Source organism: Dipodomys merriami, unplaced genomic scaffold (assembly GCF_024711535.1).
Source record: "Dipodomys merriami isolate MVZ:Mamm:240054 unplaced genomic scaffold, mDipMer1.0.p SCAF_5, whole genome shotgun sequence".
Classification (NCBI taxonomy): domain Eukaryota; kingdom Metazoa; phylum Chordata; class Mammalia; order Rodentia; family Heteromyidae; genus Dipodomys; species Dipodomys merriami.
In genome coordinates, this window is record NW_027206068.1 from 74,625,539 (window position 1) to 74,642,079 (window position 16,541).

Sequence of the window (16,541 nt, forward strand, 5' to 3'; positions counted from 1 at the left end):
CCCTCTGTTTAAGGAGGAAAAACAGAGATTGATATGGACTGAATCTAGCTTAATTATATTAGTCTTTTATTTTAAAGCAAAGTACAAATAAAGAATAAGAGAATGTATTTTGAAAAAGCCTGTTCTCAGTTGACTTCAGTCTTCTAATTACATTTTTGTGAAACTCAAAAAAAAAGTGAGGCAGGGTCTTTTCAGAGTGAGGTTTTATAAAGTATAACAAGGAAATCAGATGTGGAAATCCTAAAGGCATTTGTATAATATATATCAGTGGTTATCTGAGTGGTACTACTCTCACAGACTAAAGAATGGTGGGGAGTGTGCAGACATGTGAGGAGGACAGTTGGGGAGGGCCCTGGGGAGTCCAGAAGGACCTTCTCAGGTGAGATTGTGGAGGAGCCAGTGCTGGTCTGCCAACTCTCTAGAGAAAAGCAGAAACATCCAATAAATGGAAGGAATGCTGGGAAGGTGAAAAGCACTTATGAGATACTAAAGATGGGGAAGGGGGTATAGCTCAGGGGTAGAGCATTTGACTGCAGATCAAGAGGTCCCTGGTTCAAATCCAGGTGCCCCCTTTTGTGACTTTTTAAAAAACTCATAGGGACTATCATTCATATTCTGTTCTATGTTTTTTCCATTCATTATAATAGTTAGTTCCCCTTGAGTTGGAAGATACAGTTCAATCCTGTACAACTGTCACATTAGTTTCCATGTTCTTCCTGCATTCTGATACTTTTCAGATTTTTTTCATTTCTGGCTCCCCTCCCTATGCATATATCTAATAACTCCAGCTCTATTGTCTGTGGTGCACAATACTTCTTGGCTTTTCCAGACTATACCCGACATACACACACAGCAGACCTCCAGTGAACAGACAGTATCTGTTAACTCTAAGTCATCTCCCTGTGCCTTCATACCATAAGTATTGGGTGCACTGGAGTGGTAATCAGACCTTGGGAGCCAAATCACATCTTCAAGGTTATCTGGGTTGGGTGGACATTTCCTTCTATGGCTGCTTTCTTCTGTGCCAGAGCCTACCACACACTTGATTTCGATTCAAAGGTCAAAGCCTGGCTCAGCTGTTGTACCAGGAAGAAGATGGATTCTGTAGGGTTGTTACTGCAGATGCCAAAGATGAGAGCTGTGTGACACTGTGAGTGACAGCCATTCTGTCATCTGGAGGAGATGTGCAGGCTGGGAGCCTAGGGAGGAGAGAGTGAGCCACTTCTGACTAAACCAAAATGGCCATGGGAAGTGGGGAGGAGATGTGTCTGATTCTCATTTATAGGCAGGCTTTAGGAATACAGAACTGAGGTGTTTTTACAGCCAAGTTTGGTCTATAAAGTTGCACCTCAACTATAATTTAACTTTATATAACTGAGTGTTACCACATGGATGAAAGGAATTATCTAGGTAGTACTTAATACATAGGGGGTATAGCTCAGGGGTAGAGCATTTGACTGCAGATCAAGAGGTCCCTGGTTCAAATCCAGGTGCCCCCTTATTACTCTTAATTTTGGTACCTAAGGACACTCATCTTAGATATGTCCTCAATGAATTTCATAGGTTACCATTAGTTTAGGTTTCTAGAAACAACCCTAATACTTCCCACTCAGGACTTCATGAGAGGTCACAAAGCATCTGCCTTTTATTTGTACTCTCACTATAACAAGTCAACAGCTCACAGGCCCCATTTACCTAGAATCCTCCACCCTGTCAGTACAATGCACATAGTTGGTCTCAAAGGTTTCCTCTTGAAGCACCTTCCTGATCTGCTTTTGTCCACAGGTAAGACTTGGTTCTTGGTAGGATCCACAGCCAGCCCCTGAGTGGTGAGCTGCATTTGTGAATCTCCAGATTCCTACCGAGGAGGCTGTATTTGGATGCAAGGGCTGAAACTGTCATGATGACAAGCACAACATAGAAGGCGAGACTTGAGGAGAGGGCTGCAGATGCCAGGAGAGGTGCTGTGGAGTTATGGATAATAAACAAGCAGTGTCGACCAGATGCCAGCAGAGAGCTGGGCTCTGAGTAGGAAGACGATTGGTTCCTTGCATACATCTGGCAGCAGTAGGAAGTCCCAGGTAGTTCTAATGAGTGTCTGATTTTTATTCTAAGACACAGAACTTCCAGAATGTCCTCTGCTGGAGGAAACTACTATTTTTTCCTCTTTAATTTTTTAAAAATAATTTTAAAATAATTTTTTATATAAATCAGTTACAGTTACATAAGTCAGGTAATGAGTACATTTCTTTTTGGACCAGTGTCACTCCTTCTCTTGCTTTCTCCAAATTTCCCTAATTTGCATAATTTTCCACATTGTGTCTAGTGAGGACTACTGCTGCATTTGTTCACCTTTTGTTCCTCCGTTTTTGTGCCCTTCTTGCCCTCCTGAAGACAGATAAATGAACAAGCAAGACAAAAAGAAAAAACAAAAGCAAGGAAAAACCTTCTTAAGGGAACTTTTTTTTTTTTTTTTTTTTTTTTTTGTAGTTCATGGGGCTTGAACTCTGGGCCTGGGCGCTGTCCCTTAGCTCTTCAGCTCAAGGCTAGCACTCTACCACTTGAGTCACAGCACCACTTCCAGTTTTCTGGTGGTTAATTGGAGATGAGAGTTTGGATCTTCAGATCTCAGCCTCCTGAGTAGCTAGGATTACAGGCATGAGCCACCAGCACCCGGTAAGGGAACTACTATTGAATGTAGAAAAATATGACTCTGACAACCTGGAAGGCAGAAATATTCTTGAACTTACAGAATTGGAAAAGGATATTTTAGGTATAAAATGTAGATTACATGAACAATTTGTTACAAGCTGCCTTTGACAAGAATGCTACAAGAATGTTTTGAGTTGCAGTAAAAGCTGACTTTTTTTTTTTTATGTAATTGGGATTCTGAGTCAATAGAAATAGTCCAGAAATCATGTGATTGGAAAAATGAAAGTGGTCTCTCCAAAACAAAGAGGGTGTCATTGATACTTTACTCTAGGCAAGAAAGAAAATGTGTCCTGTTAGCAGGGAAGTGGTAGAAAACAACCAGAAGAAACATTAGATGCTAATGGTTGCTAAAATAAGCAACCATTATTTGCTAAGCATATCCTCTCAGATGGAACAAAAAGAGTTCTTAGGAAGATGAAGGCTTGGTTCCCAGAATGCCTGCTTATCTAAATATATAAATTAGGAAGCATTGTTAAAAGAAATTTGAAGCCAAGTGCCAGTGGCTCATGCCTGTAACTCTAGCTACTCAGGAGGTTGAGATTTGACAATTGTGCCTTGAATCTACCCCCAGACAGACAAATCTGAAAGACTTGTAACTCCAAATAATCAGCAAAAAGTTGAATATGGAGGTAAATTTCAAGAAGTAAAGCACCAAAGGTGAGTATATGAAGGGAAATGAGAGCGTGAGGCCCGAAGACACAACATGTTTTGGCCATGCTTTAGAAAACAAAACTTGGAAAAAATTATATTAAGTGAAGTAAGCCAGGCCCAAAGAAACATAGGTCCCATGGTTTCCCTTATTTGTAATATCTAGTATATGTATGAGTCAAGCGGAAAAGGTCAGATAATGTGATGTCAGGAAAATGAACCCTTAGATGTGTATTTTAAGGTTTTTTTTTCATGCATGTGTTTCTAACGCATTTATAAGATTATCTCTTTGTTGCTTTGTATGTCCCTCCCCCACAGTATAACCTCTGCTTTCACTATATTTGATGTGAGTATAACTTGTGGAGGAGATGGGGAAAAACCAGTTGTTTAAGGATACAGGTGGACCTGTTGCAACAATGAGAAGTACAAGTTGTCATGTCCAAAATGAGCTTTACAACGTCGGTGGGGAGGGGAAGGGGGGGGAAGGAGAAGGATTGGGATTGGGGGGGAGGGGGGAGGCTGGGAAGGGATGTGAAGGGTAAACACAGGAGGAGGCTGCAATGCTTGGTTAGAAATGTACGCATTATCCTGCCCATGTAATTGTAACTCCTCTGTACAGTATGTTCACAAATAAAATAAAATAAAATTAAAAAAAAAAAGAAAACAAAATAGAATACATGGGGAACCTACAAGCTTTCTAAGAGAGTGGGTAATGACCAAAGCATTCACAACCTGGAGTAAAAAGGATTTATAATGTAGTTATATATCAGATGCTATATCCTCTACTATTCTAGCATCCATCCTCTAGCAGGTAGGACTTAACTGTGGAGACAATCACATATTTTTCAGGGATCTTTTCAGAAATTCTGAAGGATAATGATGAAAAAGGAACACTTCTTAGAGGTAGAGCTCAGTATTAGACAGGTCAGAGGTTTGAGAGCCATATCTGGGTAGCAGCACGGGGTTTAATGAAGGAACATTCTGTACATGTGGAATGTTTTTTTTTCCCTCTGTGTCACTGAGGGTTGGGTGATTTGTTATGTCTTGTGATTGTGAAAAGGCTGGAAAATAGAGAAATTGGTGTCTAGAAGTGGACTCAGTTGGAGCCAAGCTAATCAAGGCTCAAGGCCACTTTCCTTTGTGTCTATGAGCCAGTTTCCATGACTACATGAACTTCCCATTGTGTCCTATTTAAATATAAATGTTCATCGCAGTAGGTCTGTGCACTTCTTCAGTATGGGGGGGGGTGGTACAGAAGAGACAGAGTCTTGTCTTTTTAGGGTCAGGGAACCTCACCAAGACTTAATGTGTTTCACAAAGGCTTGGATTCTTATTGGATGAGGCATTAGGGAGTCTTTGCACAAACAAGTATTTTTGTATGTGGCCTCTGACCAGGAAGGTAGAGTATGGTAGATACTTCCAGTTCTTTACCTATTTCTTATCACATCTTCCCTGCCCTTGACTAGCTCAGTTGAGCTCACTCTATTGCATTTCTAGCACTGACATTAAAGCTTCCCGACAGATGTTACTCCTCCATCAGGAACCCCACGATGAACATACATGGAATAGGAGAGCCTATCTCACAGAGGCCGACCAGCAGCCTGAAGCAGGGCCACTTAAGTCCGGCTTAAATCATCTCATAGGCCCCCACGCTACCTAGCTGTGATCATGCTAATACATGCTGTGTGAGAGCTTGAAGACTCCTATTTTGCATGAGACTGAAGTTTGGAAGCATTGTTGCTAACACAGCCATGATTCCTACATCTGCATCTGCCCCTAGCATTGGTTAGGTACTGAGTGGAGAGGAGAATAACTCATTGTCTTGAGGAATATAGATGTGGAAAATGCAATGAAGAGGTGACAATGGGGGATGGAGGGCTGAATTCATGGCCACATGGTTTAAACCAGCAGAAAGCATCCAGCCAATTGTTGTTGGGCCTGTCAATTTCCCTACGCTAATCAATAAAAGCTATAGTGCACTATAGAATTGATAGGTGTGACAGGATCCTAAAGCTCACTGACCCTAGACCTTCTTTGAACTACTGTTGGAAAGAGAGAGGAGCTGGACTCAAGCCTAAGGCATGACATCAGATGCTGAAGTTAGTGGCCATTCGCTGTGTTAAACCTTTAAAAAGCAGGAAGTTACTACAGCCTGACTGGGTGAAGTGCTCCTTTGTTAGTTGGTGCCTGAGATTCTGGAAATTTCATCCAGATTCTACAATCATTACTATTTAAAAAAAAATCTGAGTGTTTGCAACAGAACAATTAAAGTATTTCTGAAAAAGCCATCTTTACATGCTTTTAGTCATTTGAAACTGTGGTCAATACATTACTACTCAAAAGTCACTTCGGGCTGAACATCTGAAGGAGTTAGGGATCCATCTAAGAAAAAGTTACACAGCAACTTGTAATCAAAAGGCATAAAGAGTGGCAGGAGAAAGTGACTTCACAAAATGCACGGAAACACTTGGAAAACCTTAGGCCGCAACCACCGATGTTTTGGTGTTTAATGAGAGACAACGGCCCAAGTTCCAAGCTGCAAAGACACCACGTGTGGAGCTCGGGGAGATCACAGGGCACGCTCGGGATGCGCGGTGGCCTGCCATCACATCCGCCTCGTAGACCCGAGGGGCAAAAGCCGCTCGGTTTTCCGTGGGCTGAGAAGATGGCGTTCCAGATCTCGGTAGGCAAACCATCGGCCACCTTCAGCCCTTGTGGGTGGCGGAACTCCTGTGTTCTCCTTCCGGGTCCTCCACCCCAGCCTGGCTCATGAGGTTGGCGATGGTCTCCAGATCATCGATGCGACTGCTCATGTCATTGATCTTCTCAGTGATCTGCTCCGACATGATCTGGAACTTATCATGCATCTGCTGCAGGAGCATCTGCAGCGCCGTGATGAAGTCCGGCACGTTCTTGGGGCTGGTGGTGTCCATCTCCCCGGAGTCCAGCTTGGCGGCGAAGGTCTGGAACCGTCGGCCTCACTTCCGTTGTCTGCGCAGACGCGGCCCCGTCCCGCCCCTCCCCGGACTGTTCCCCGCCCCCCTACGACTTCTCGCGATAGGACGGCCTGCTCGCTGCCTGGAGATAAGAGTCCCAGGAGGGGCTCGGGGGAGGCGCGCGTTTGTAGCTCTGGGGAAGAGTGCTTGGCCACCAGTCCCGCTGTCCCCGGTTCAATTCCAGGTCCTCTGCCCGGGCGCCATTTTATCCAAACCTTGACTTCCCTTTTCTCTCTTGTTGTGTTGACTCCTCACTCTCCCCGCCCGGTGTCATAGTGACTAGGGACCGGCCAGGGTCCTGCTGGAGATGACATGATCTTCCCTTGCAGTTCCGCATGTTTCCGACCCGGGGGGCCGTGCTCGCTCAGGTCACCCAGGCTGGCATTACATCAGAATGGCGGGCTGATCTCCGGTCCGCAGGGTCGGTGGCCGGTGGCCGGCAGGCACGTCTGCAGCACCCGCCTTCCCGGCGCGCCTCTCCCTTGCACAAGTATTGTTTTGGAACTGGCCACGGCATCTGTGAGTGCCGCCCCGTGTGGGCCCCGAGGGGGCTCAGGCCTGGGCGGGAAAGGGCAGGTGAGCCGGGGACGGGCTCCGAGGGGCTCAGGCCTGGCCGGGAAAGGGCAGGTGAGCCGGGGACGGGCTCCGAGGGGCTCAGGCCTGGGCGGGAAAGGGCAGGTGAGCCGGGGACGGGCTCCGAGGGGCTCAGGCCTGGGCGGGAAAGGGCAGGTGAGCCGGGGACGGGCTCCGAGGGGCTCAGGCCTGGGCGGGAAAGGGCAGGTGAGCCGGGGACGGGCTCCGAGGGGCTCAGGCCTGGGCGGGAAAGGGCAGGTGAGCCGGGGACGGGCTCCGAGGGGCTCAGGCCTGGGCGGGAAAGGGCAGGTGAGCCGGGGACGGACCCTGAGGGGGCTCAGGCCTGGGCGGGAAAGGGCAGGTGAGCCGGGGACGGGCTCCGAGGGGCTCAGGCCTGGCCGGGAAAGGGCAGGTGAGCCGGGGACGGGCTCCGAGGGGCTCAGGCCTGGCCGGGAAAGGGCAGGTGAGCCGAGACCGGGCGGAGCTCGGAAAGGCGCTGGCACCCGGCTGCGGGCTGTAAGCAGGGCTGCGAGGCCTTACGAATGAACTGAGCTCTCAGCGGAGACGCACACGTGGGTTTGGGGTAGGTTTGTCGCTCTGGATTATACGGGGAGCTGGAGAGAAACATCGGTGGGGGATGCCAAGGGCTCGCTGGGAAGGACAGAAGTGGGAAGAAGGCAGATCCTCCATGAGCTTGCAACCTGAGCCTTCGAGCTGAGATCCGGGTCTGCCTTTCTCCAGCACTCACCTCTGGTGGGCACTGGGGTGTCATAGCCCGGGTACACCGTCTCCACCCATGTCAGCGCAGGGATGTGCCAGGGACCCGCCTGCCCACCCTCAGTGTTTTTAGATTCTGCCTGGGGAGTCTAGGTTACTGCCATGAGTGGACAAGGTCATTAGTTCCCCGTGTACACCTGCCCACTTCTAGCTTCTGACAGCCCGGCACCAACCACCTGTCAAGGGATTTCCACCGCAAAGAAATTCATGAGGTTTGTAGACACTGAGGCCATTGAGCACAAATGTAGATTCTGGTTATGGTTGGATCGATAGCAATATTTTGTTTTGGTATGATTTTAACCATTGTCATACATTCATCTTCACATCCATAACATGGAAAAGCACAGATTAAACCATCAGTCCTTACCTGACTCTGACTCCCAGTTATGTACAGGGCTTATTAGAGACTCAGTTATCCCCAGGTCCCTCCCCAGAGAGTTGAGGTCATGTTCTCAAGTGGGAGGGTAGAGCTTTAACTCTTCTCAGTCCTGCTCTCCCACTCACTTTCTCAATGATCTGATGTGTTGTTCAGTCAACTCTTTGAATCTAGGTGAGACTGAAGGCTGTTCTGGATGCTGAGCTCCATGATGCCCATTGATTGATGCCCATGCCTTACCAGGACCTAGGAGGTGGCAGTCAGGGGTGCAGAGTGGTTCCCGCCCAGGCTCGCAGGAAGCATATGATGGCAGAATAATAGCAGGTGCACATCTCAGAATGACAGCCATGGGTGTGGCCATGCAGGTTTAATGTACTTATTAGACATCCATAAACAGATGGGGGTATAGCTCAGGGGTAGAGCATTTGACTGCAGATCAAGAGGTCCCTGGTTCAAATCCAGGTGCCCCCTTCTTTTCCCGCTCCCTCAAGGAATATGATGTTCCCTTTCTACGTGTGTGTGCGTGTTTTGATATTGGGGTTTGAACTCAGCATCTCATGCTCTTGCTTAGCTTTTGCCACTCACTGCTGGTGCTCTACCAACTGAGTCACACCTCCACTTCCAGCTTTTATTTGCTGGTTATGTTTCAGGGGCTGACTTTAAACCTCAGTCCTCAGATCTCAGCCTCCTGACTGGCTAGGATTATAGACATGAGCCATCCACACCCAGCTCCTTTCCAAATTTTTCACCACTTTAATTCAGCCTTCAAGGTAGATGGAGGAGAGATGTGCCAGGTACTCAGAGAAAGCTATTCTCCTGGGGCTCACAGGTCTCTGACAGATAAAGATGCTGTATGATGTCTCTGCTTCTGTGTGCCAAAATTTAACCTGATTGATAGAGTGCTTCTGAAGTGATTCTAGGAGCTAAAATCTCAGGGAATCAGTAATTTATTAGGCCACTGGATGTGGTCTGAAGACAGTGATTACCTCATTACTAGTGAAAAGTGAGATAGCCTAGTTCATGTCATGAAGTAGAAAACCATTTAAATTAGTGCCTAATACCTGGAATCAAAACCTATTTACCTGTTGTTCTTACACTTGAGCTGCTGGGACCAGCTGATGACCCTGGGGAATGAGGACTACATCTTGTTCAGATGCCTTCCTGCTGTCAGCCCCAAAGCAAAGCAAAGGCTAGGCCATGAGAACAGACAGTGGGCGATGTTAAGAGACATTTAGTCTTATTTAAGGGCATGGAGTTGGCCAAGCTTAAGGCAACATCTATTACACTGGTTAATTTGATGGGTCAGTTAGTGGATGTGATACATAGACATTTGGTCACACACATCTGTGTTGGCTGTATGGTCATTTTTCAGATATGACTACATGTTGATCAGAGCAAAGCCCTAACATGTGTGGGCCTCCTGATTTGGTTAAAGTCTCAGAAAACAAGACTGGTGTTCCTGGGAAGAGGAACTCTGCCCCCAGAGTATCCTCAGACAGGAGCTGCTACATCCCAGCTCTCTAGCTTGTGGAGATGCCCAACAAAAATCAGAATTGTATATACACAACTATGTAAAACTTCTTTAAATTTCCCTGGGTATACACAAACACACACACACACACACACACACACACACACACACACACACACACATTCACACATACCATATCAATTGTTTTCTCCAGACAACATTGCACAACATTCACTGTTTTCCTTAACAAGAGACAGAGCCCCATCTCCAATAGAAATAAGACAATGAGAAATGTTTCCTGGGGCCCAATGAGCACAATTCAGCTTTGAAGAAGGTGTGTTTGTCCGGAGTAACAGGTGTCAGGAAGGCTTTCTGTTCACACCTTACCTGCCTCTCCTTCTGCCACCTGGAAAGCTAAATTGAGGTGGTGAAGAAAGATGGACAGGGAATATTTTATTACAGGGAAAAAGCAGGGGGCACCTGGATTTGAACCAGGGACCTCTTGATCTGCAGTCAAATGCTCTACCCCTGAGCTATACCCCCACCTGGTTATACATGTCTACTATACATTCTAAATCTGCATGGCCATACCCTGGCTGTCATCCTGACATGTACACTTGCTACTTCTTTGCCATCTTGTGCTTTTTTTTTTTAAATTAATGTACAGAGGGATTACAATGATATGAGTCAGGTAATGAGTGTGTTTCCTTTTGAGCAGTGTCTTCTGTTCCCTTAATATCTCCCACTTCCTTCCTCCTAGCTCCACCCACAAGTTGTAGAGTTAACTTTCATCCATTCCAATGAGCTCCACTGCTGTACTTTTCACTGGTTTCCCTTTGAGTTCTGTTCCCTTCCCCACCGTCCCAAATCATACATATGAATGCACCATACATAAGGCAAAGTGGACAGTATAATCAAAAATGAAAAATGAAAAAAATGTGAAAATGGCATCCTGCCAAAAATTATGTACAAATGTAAGATAATCCCATCAAAATCCCAGTGATGTTCTTCACTGAGACTGATATACAATGTAGGTATATCACAATACCAGACCTCAAGCTTTACTACAGAGTTATAATAAAAAAAAACCAGCTTGATACTGGCAAAAAACAGACTTGAATGGAACAGATTAGAAGTTACAGAAATAAAACCACGTATGTATATTATTTTATATAAATATGAAGAGGCACTTAGTCATTGCATTGTGTTTCCTCTCCCAAGAGTATCCTCTTTTGATCTCACACTGTATGAGTATCTAGAATCCTGTATAATCTGTCAAATCCCAGTGCATTTTAGATCTAATTTCTGCATATCAGAGTGAGTATGTGAGTTTGTCTCTCTGAGCTTGGCTTATCTCACGTAACATGATTTTTTAAAATTTCACCCATTTTGCAAATGGCATTATTTTATTCTTTCTAACGGCTGTGTAAAATTCCATTGTGTATAGATACCAAATTTTTTGGATCCTCTCACCTATTGTGGAGCATCTGGGTTGATTCTATATCTTGACTATTATGAATGTACAGCAATGCACATGGATGTGCATGTATCCTTATCATATCCTGGCTCATGATGCTCAGAGTATATGCCCAGGAGAGGTATGGCTGGGTTGTAGGGAAGCTATGTATAGTTTTTTTTAGGAACCTCAAGACTGCTGTCCAGAGTGGTTGTACTAGTTTACATTCCCACCAACATTGCAGTAGGTTTGCTTTTTCCCCACATCCTCATCAACACTTGTTGTTCAAATTCACAATGTTGGCCATTCTAACTGGTGTGAGATTGTATCACAGGGATGCTTTGATTTGCATTTCCCCTTGATGGCCAGCGATGATGAGCATTTCCTCATGTGTTTCTTTGCCATTCTTACCTCTTCTTCTGAAAAGCCTCCCATTAGCTCCATTGCCCATTTAGTGATTGGTTTATTAGGTTTGAGAGGGGTTAGTTTCTTGAGCTCCTTGTATATATTGGATATTAGACCTTTTTCTAATATCTTTATTGTCTAACATCTAATACGTTTGTCTAATCTTTACGTTTGCTGGTAAAGATCTTTTCCCAGTTGGTTATCTGTCTTTCTAATTTAGTATTATGTCCTTAGCTGTGTAAATTTTTTAAATTTTGATGTAGTACCACTTGTCAATTTTCATCTGTTTTTCCAATGGGACTCTTTTCAAGAAATTTCTGCCTATAAGTTCTAATGTTTCTCTTACTCACACAGTAGTTTCAAAGTTTCAGGTCTGACATTGAGGTATTTGATCCACTTTTAATTGATATTAGTGAATGATGACAAACAGGGATCCACTTTTAGTTTTCTGTTTTTGTTATTATGGCTCTATAGTAGAGTTTGAGATCTGGTATTGTGATACAACTTGCATTGCTTTTTTTTTTTTTTTTTGGCCTAGAATTGCTTTGGCTATTCTAGGTTTTTTGTTTTTCCATATGAATTTTTGTATTGTTTTCTCTATCTTACTAAAGAATGTCATTGGGATTTTGATGAGGATTGCATTGAATTTTATATCATTTTTGGCAGTATGGTCATTTTCACAATATTTGATTCTATCTATCCATGAACATGAAAGGTCTTTCAATTTCTTGGTGTCCTCTTTAGTTTCTTTCTTCAGATTTTATAGTTTTCTCTGTAAAGATTTTTTACGTCTTTGGTTAGGTTTGGTTAATTCCTAGGTATTTTTTGAGGCTACTGTTAATGGAGTTATTTTCATAATTTCCCTTTCTACTTATTCTTTATTGGCATACAGAAAGGCTAGTGATTTTTATTGCCAGTCGTGGGGCTTTAACTAAGGGCTTGGGCGCTTGTCCCTGAGCTTCTTTTGCTCAAGGCTAGCACTCTACCACCTGAGCTACAGCAACACTTCTGGCTTTTTCTTGCATTTGACAATCTTCAGCATTGGGTGGTGTAGATAGTGTCATGTGTCCTGGTCAGTTGTTGGAGTTCTTTGATGCGTGGGGCAGTCTGTTCTTCTGGCTCACAGTGTGTTCCCGTTATGTGGCGCATAGCAGTCTAGTGTCTTGGCCTGATTCTGCGTCTGCAGAATAGGGATTCCTGCTAGTTATAGTGGGAGGCATGTTCTGGCCTGAGTCCTGGATTGGCATCTATTCCCAGAGGGCCTGGGAGCAGCAATTCTAGCATCAAGTTCTCATTTGACCTGGGGACATGGGTGGTGGCGGTGGTGGGGGTTATTTCCACTGTGCTTTAATGGGACATTGTCCACTTTTGAGTCCTGAATTGGGACAGTCAGCCTCAGAGCAGTGTGGGAGAGTGTTTCTGGTGGTTAATTGGAGATTAAGGGTCTCACAGACTTTACATCCCAGGCTGGCTTTGAACTGCAGTCTCAGATCTCAGCCTCCTGAGTGGCTAGAATTACAGGCATGAGCCCCCAGCTCCTGGATCTATTGCATATTTATAGTTACTCTCTTTTCAGAGAGCTTTCTCTGCTTAAACAGCTGGGTGGTTTCTGTCTCCTGCTTGTCTAAAAATGACATGAAGCCAAATATAGGGCAGAAGTTGTTGAGAAGTACAGTGTCTCAGCAACGGGGACTCATCTGAAATCTCACCAAGCACAGGTAAAGGCACAGAGGTGATATCAAGGAAAAAGTATCATTTTGCCAGAGGTGGAATGATTGAAGACACATCTGTTATGGAGAACATTAAAACAAGAAAGGAGGGGTGCAAAACAGGAGGCACCCAGATTTGAACCATGGACCTCTTGATCTGCAGTCAAATGCTCTACCCCTGAGCTATATACCCTGATCTGAAGAAACAGTATAATTATTTTCCTTTATATGAGTCAAGGACACCAGAGCAAGGCAGTCTTGCTGGTTTGGATGGTTGGCTTTATATTTCTGACCTCTGGATTCCAAGCTCCTTTACAGACTTCTTTCACTATCATATCTGTATGTACGTTTGTGGCTTTAGTGACTTGTGCAGCTGAGACCTTCAAATCATCCAGATAATTTTCCATCAATACCAATTATTGAGTAGATACAATGTAATAAGCTACAGTATTTACATCCACAATCCCTGAATTGAATTGGGTATGTAAGTATTACTAGGTCACAATACCGTCTCCTGCATGAAAGAAAGTTCAGAGCAAAAAGGGAAGTATAAATGAGTTCAGCTTTTAAAAATGCTCTTATTTATCTTCAACAGTTCCACATCGAACACATTTCTTCTATTAAAAATGTTACTTGGGAAAAATGATATGGTGGCATGCTCACTTTAGGATTTTATTTTTCAGAAATACTTAGGAAAGTGTACACAGACATGAGTCTGTGGAGGGTCATTGCATTATTTTGAATTTGTAGAAAACTTGCCACCATCTAAATACTGATTAAAGGTAGCCATCCAAATAGCGATTAAAACATGATGGCACATTCACAAGATGGAATACAATTCAGGCATAAAAGATGACACATGTCCAAACTGCTAACACAGACAGATGCTGCAATGCAAGTATTCAATAAGAAAAACATTTTGTCTTTAGATATTCTCTCTGATTCTTATTTAGGCTTACAAAACCTGAAATGGTCTAAGCATTACATTCCTTTTTTTTTTTTCTTTCTTTCTTTTTTTTTTTTTTTTTTTGCTACTTCTGGGGCTTGAATTCAGGGTCTGGGCACCGTCCCTTCATTTGCTCAAAGCTAGCACCCTACCACTTAAGCCACAGCAACACTTTTAGCTTTTTTTGATTATATAGTACTGAGGAATTGAACCCAAGGCTTCATAAATGCTAAGCAAACACTCTAACCACTAAGCCACATGCCAGCCATCATTAAATTCTTGACACTCTCAGGAAGGACATTATAGTAAGGGGAGGAAAATACGATTGTTATCCAGGTTCTGAAATGGTCCATGAAAGTCAGGGCATGTGAAACACCCTCGAAGACCTGAGTGAGGGTGAGGAGCACGGGGATCAGAGGGGGATGATCCCTAAAGAGGTGAAGTCTCCAGGGAAGACAGAGAACCTGGAGCTGCAGGGGCCCCAGGTGAGGGAGGTCTAAGAGATGGTGTCTAGGAAATCTATCAGGTGTGTATGCTGATAGGAAGTTCTAGGAAAGCTGGAGTCTCCAGAGGGCTGCCAGAATTGGGCAGAGGGCTGAGACAGGAAGGAGGCTGACACTACAGGTATCTTCTCAGGATGGTTAGCAGGCAGCTGAGTCTGGGAGAGGGAAGGGACCAATGTTCAATGCCAAGCCAAATTTCTGAGTAGTCACAAAACTGGAATACTGAAAGGTTTTAAGGAAGAAAAAGCACTAAATAAAAAGTGAGTCTATTGTTAAGAAAAACTTTCCATTTTTATGAAGGAGCCTATAAGGTACACCACAGAGCACATTCTGTGGTTTCAGACACTAGTGTTATGCACAGATAAGAGGGATTGGAGGACAAAGAATATTTACAATTCAGGAGTAAAATAAGGCACCACTTGCTTCACACAAAGCCAGAGCAAGCCTTGATTGACCAGCCTCCATTTTAAATGGTTGTTTCTCTTCCATTCAGTATAGAAATTAAGACATTGTTCCTCCAAAATAGTTTTATTACAAGAATCTGTTTGTAATTCATTTAAGGTATAAACTATAATTGTTTATATAAATCTGAGGCATCATATAATATGTTTTAGGTAGTTATAAAAAAGATAATTAATGTGAAATGTAATTAAAAAAATGAACTGTACTTAATCAGCTATACATGTGAGCCCACACAACTTCTGAGATGCTCTACCAAAAAGAGTAATTTGTTTTACAAAAATCACAGGAAGCCATTACAGTCTTCAGTTTTGAGATAGTTGATAAAGTATACTCATCATTTCTATAGGGATTTTCTTAAAGCTTGACTAAGATATAATGTTTACTTTAACTGGCACATAAGCTAAACACAACACAGAATTTACTTACTATGCTGATACTTCACTCTCTGCCAACTCTCTATGACTGATGAAGGCCCTCTCACTGGGCCATAGATGCTGATGGCTGTGAAACAAGATTAATTTAACCCAACTCCTGGGTGAATGCATGGATAAAGGAAAAATTAAGAAAACTAAAAAGTACTAAAAAAGCAATTGTCTCTGGAAGATTCTGTTCAATCCAGTGGTCAGTGTTGTGCACATAAGGATTTTGTACACATAAGAAAGTGTATTTCATGATGAGGATGCACACAGCATAAGGGAATGTCATAGACACAAGGTTCAGAACACAGATGACAGCCAGAGCTGGAATGAGGAAGCTTCAGACAGGGAAGACTTCCCCAGAACTTCCACCAAACTGGTTCTCACCTCAACTACAGTCTGGAGGACACTGGGGAGATTTTTACTGTACCTGAGCCCCACTAATATGTTCTGATTTAATTGGTCTGGGGTGGGGCATGGGAATGGTGCTTTTATAGGCTCTTAAAATGATTCTAATTTACATTTAGAACCAGCAAGTAAAGCCTCCCAATTTACAAGTTCCAGAAAAAAAAAGATTCCTCTGATATCTACTGAGGAGAAAGAAGCTGTTATAGAAACATCTACTTAATGAAAAATAGGGGGCACCTGGATTTGAACCAGGGACCTCTTGATCTGCAGTCAAATGCTCTACCCCTGAGCTATACCCACAATTACATGTAACCTTTCATTAGCACTTCTTCAACTATGGCACCACACCCACTACCAAAATATTTATTACCAGTATCACCTTTCCATGTTCAAGAAACTCACAAGCTTTTCCCACTGAAGGCTGTCCTCATACATTTCCCCTCTCCAAACTTAACTAGCCTTCCTTACTCCTCTCTTGAGTTCTGGTGAGGGACCACCTGTGACCTGAAAAGGGCACCTGATTCTGATATTCACCCTAAATCCATAGACAGTGATTAGGCTCTAAATCAAGTAGCTCATAGCCCAAAGAGAGCCCCATCTTCCAAGACCTCAAGAGGAAGAAAATTGTTTCATCGCATGACTCATCCACTCAACAAAAGTCTAGAATTTTGGGTGACAGGTCC

The 16,541-nt window shown here is 43.8% G+C and overlaps 1 protein-coding gene, 5 non-coding genes and 1 pseudogene across 6 annotated transcripts in view; 3 read left to right on the forward strand and 4 right to left on the reverse strand.

Moving 5' to 3' along the window:
- Znf746 (zinc finger protein 746) overlaps positions 1 to 16,541 on the reverse strand; it is a 143,718-nt gene that overhangs the window by 55,605 nt on the left and 71,572 nt on the right. The window lies entirely within an intron of this gene.
- Trnac-gca (transfer RNA cysteine (anticodon GCA)) lies at positions 501 to 572 on the forward strand. Its single transcript has one exon. It is a non-coding gene; the product is annotated as a tRNA-Cys (tRNA).
- On the forward strand, positions 1,428 to 1,499 carry Trnac-gca (transfer RNA cysteine (anticodon GCA)). The gene has a single exon. It is a non-coding gene; the product is annotated as a tRNA-Cys (tRNA).
- On the reverse strand, positions 5,653 to 6,366 carry LOC138810182 (heat shock factor-binding protein 1 pseudogene; annotated as a pseudogene).
- Trnac-gca (transfer RNA cysteine (anticodon GCA)) lies at positions 8,482 to 8,553 on the forward strand. Its single transcript has one exon. It is a non-coding gene; the product is annotated as a tRNA-Cys (tRNA).
- Positions 10,025 to 10,096, reverse strand: Trnac-gca (transfer RNA cysteine (anticodon GCA)). Its single transcript has one exon. It is a non-coding gene; the product is annotated as a tRNA-Cys (tRNA).
- On the reverse strand, positions 16,087 to 16,158 carry Trnac-gca (transfer RNA cysteine (anticodon GCA)). Its single transcript has one exon. It is a non-coding gene; the product is annotated as a tRNA-Cys (tRNA).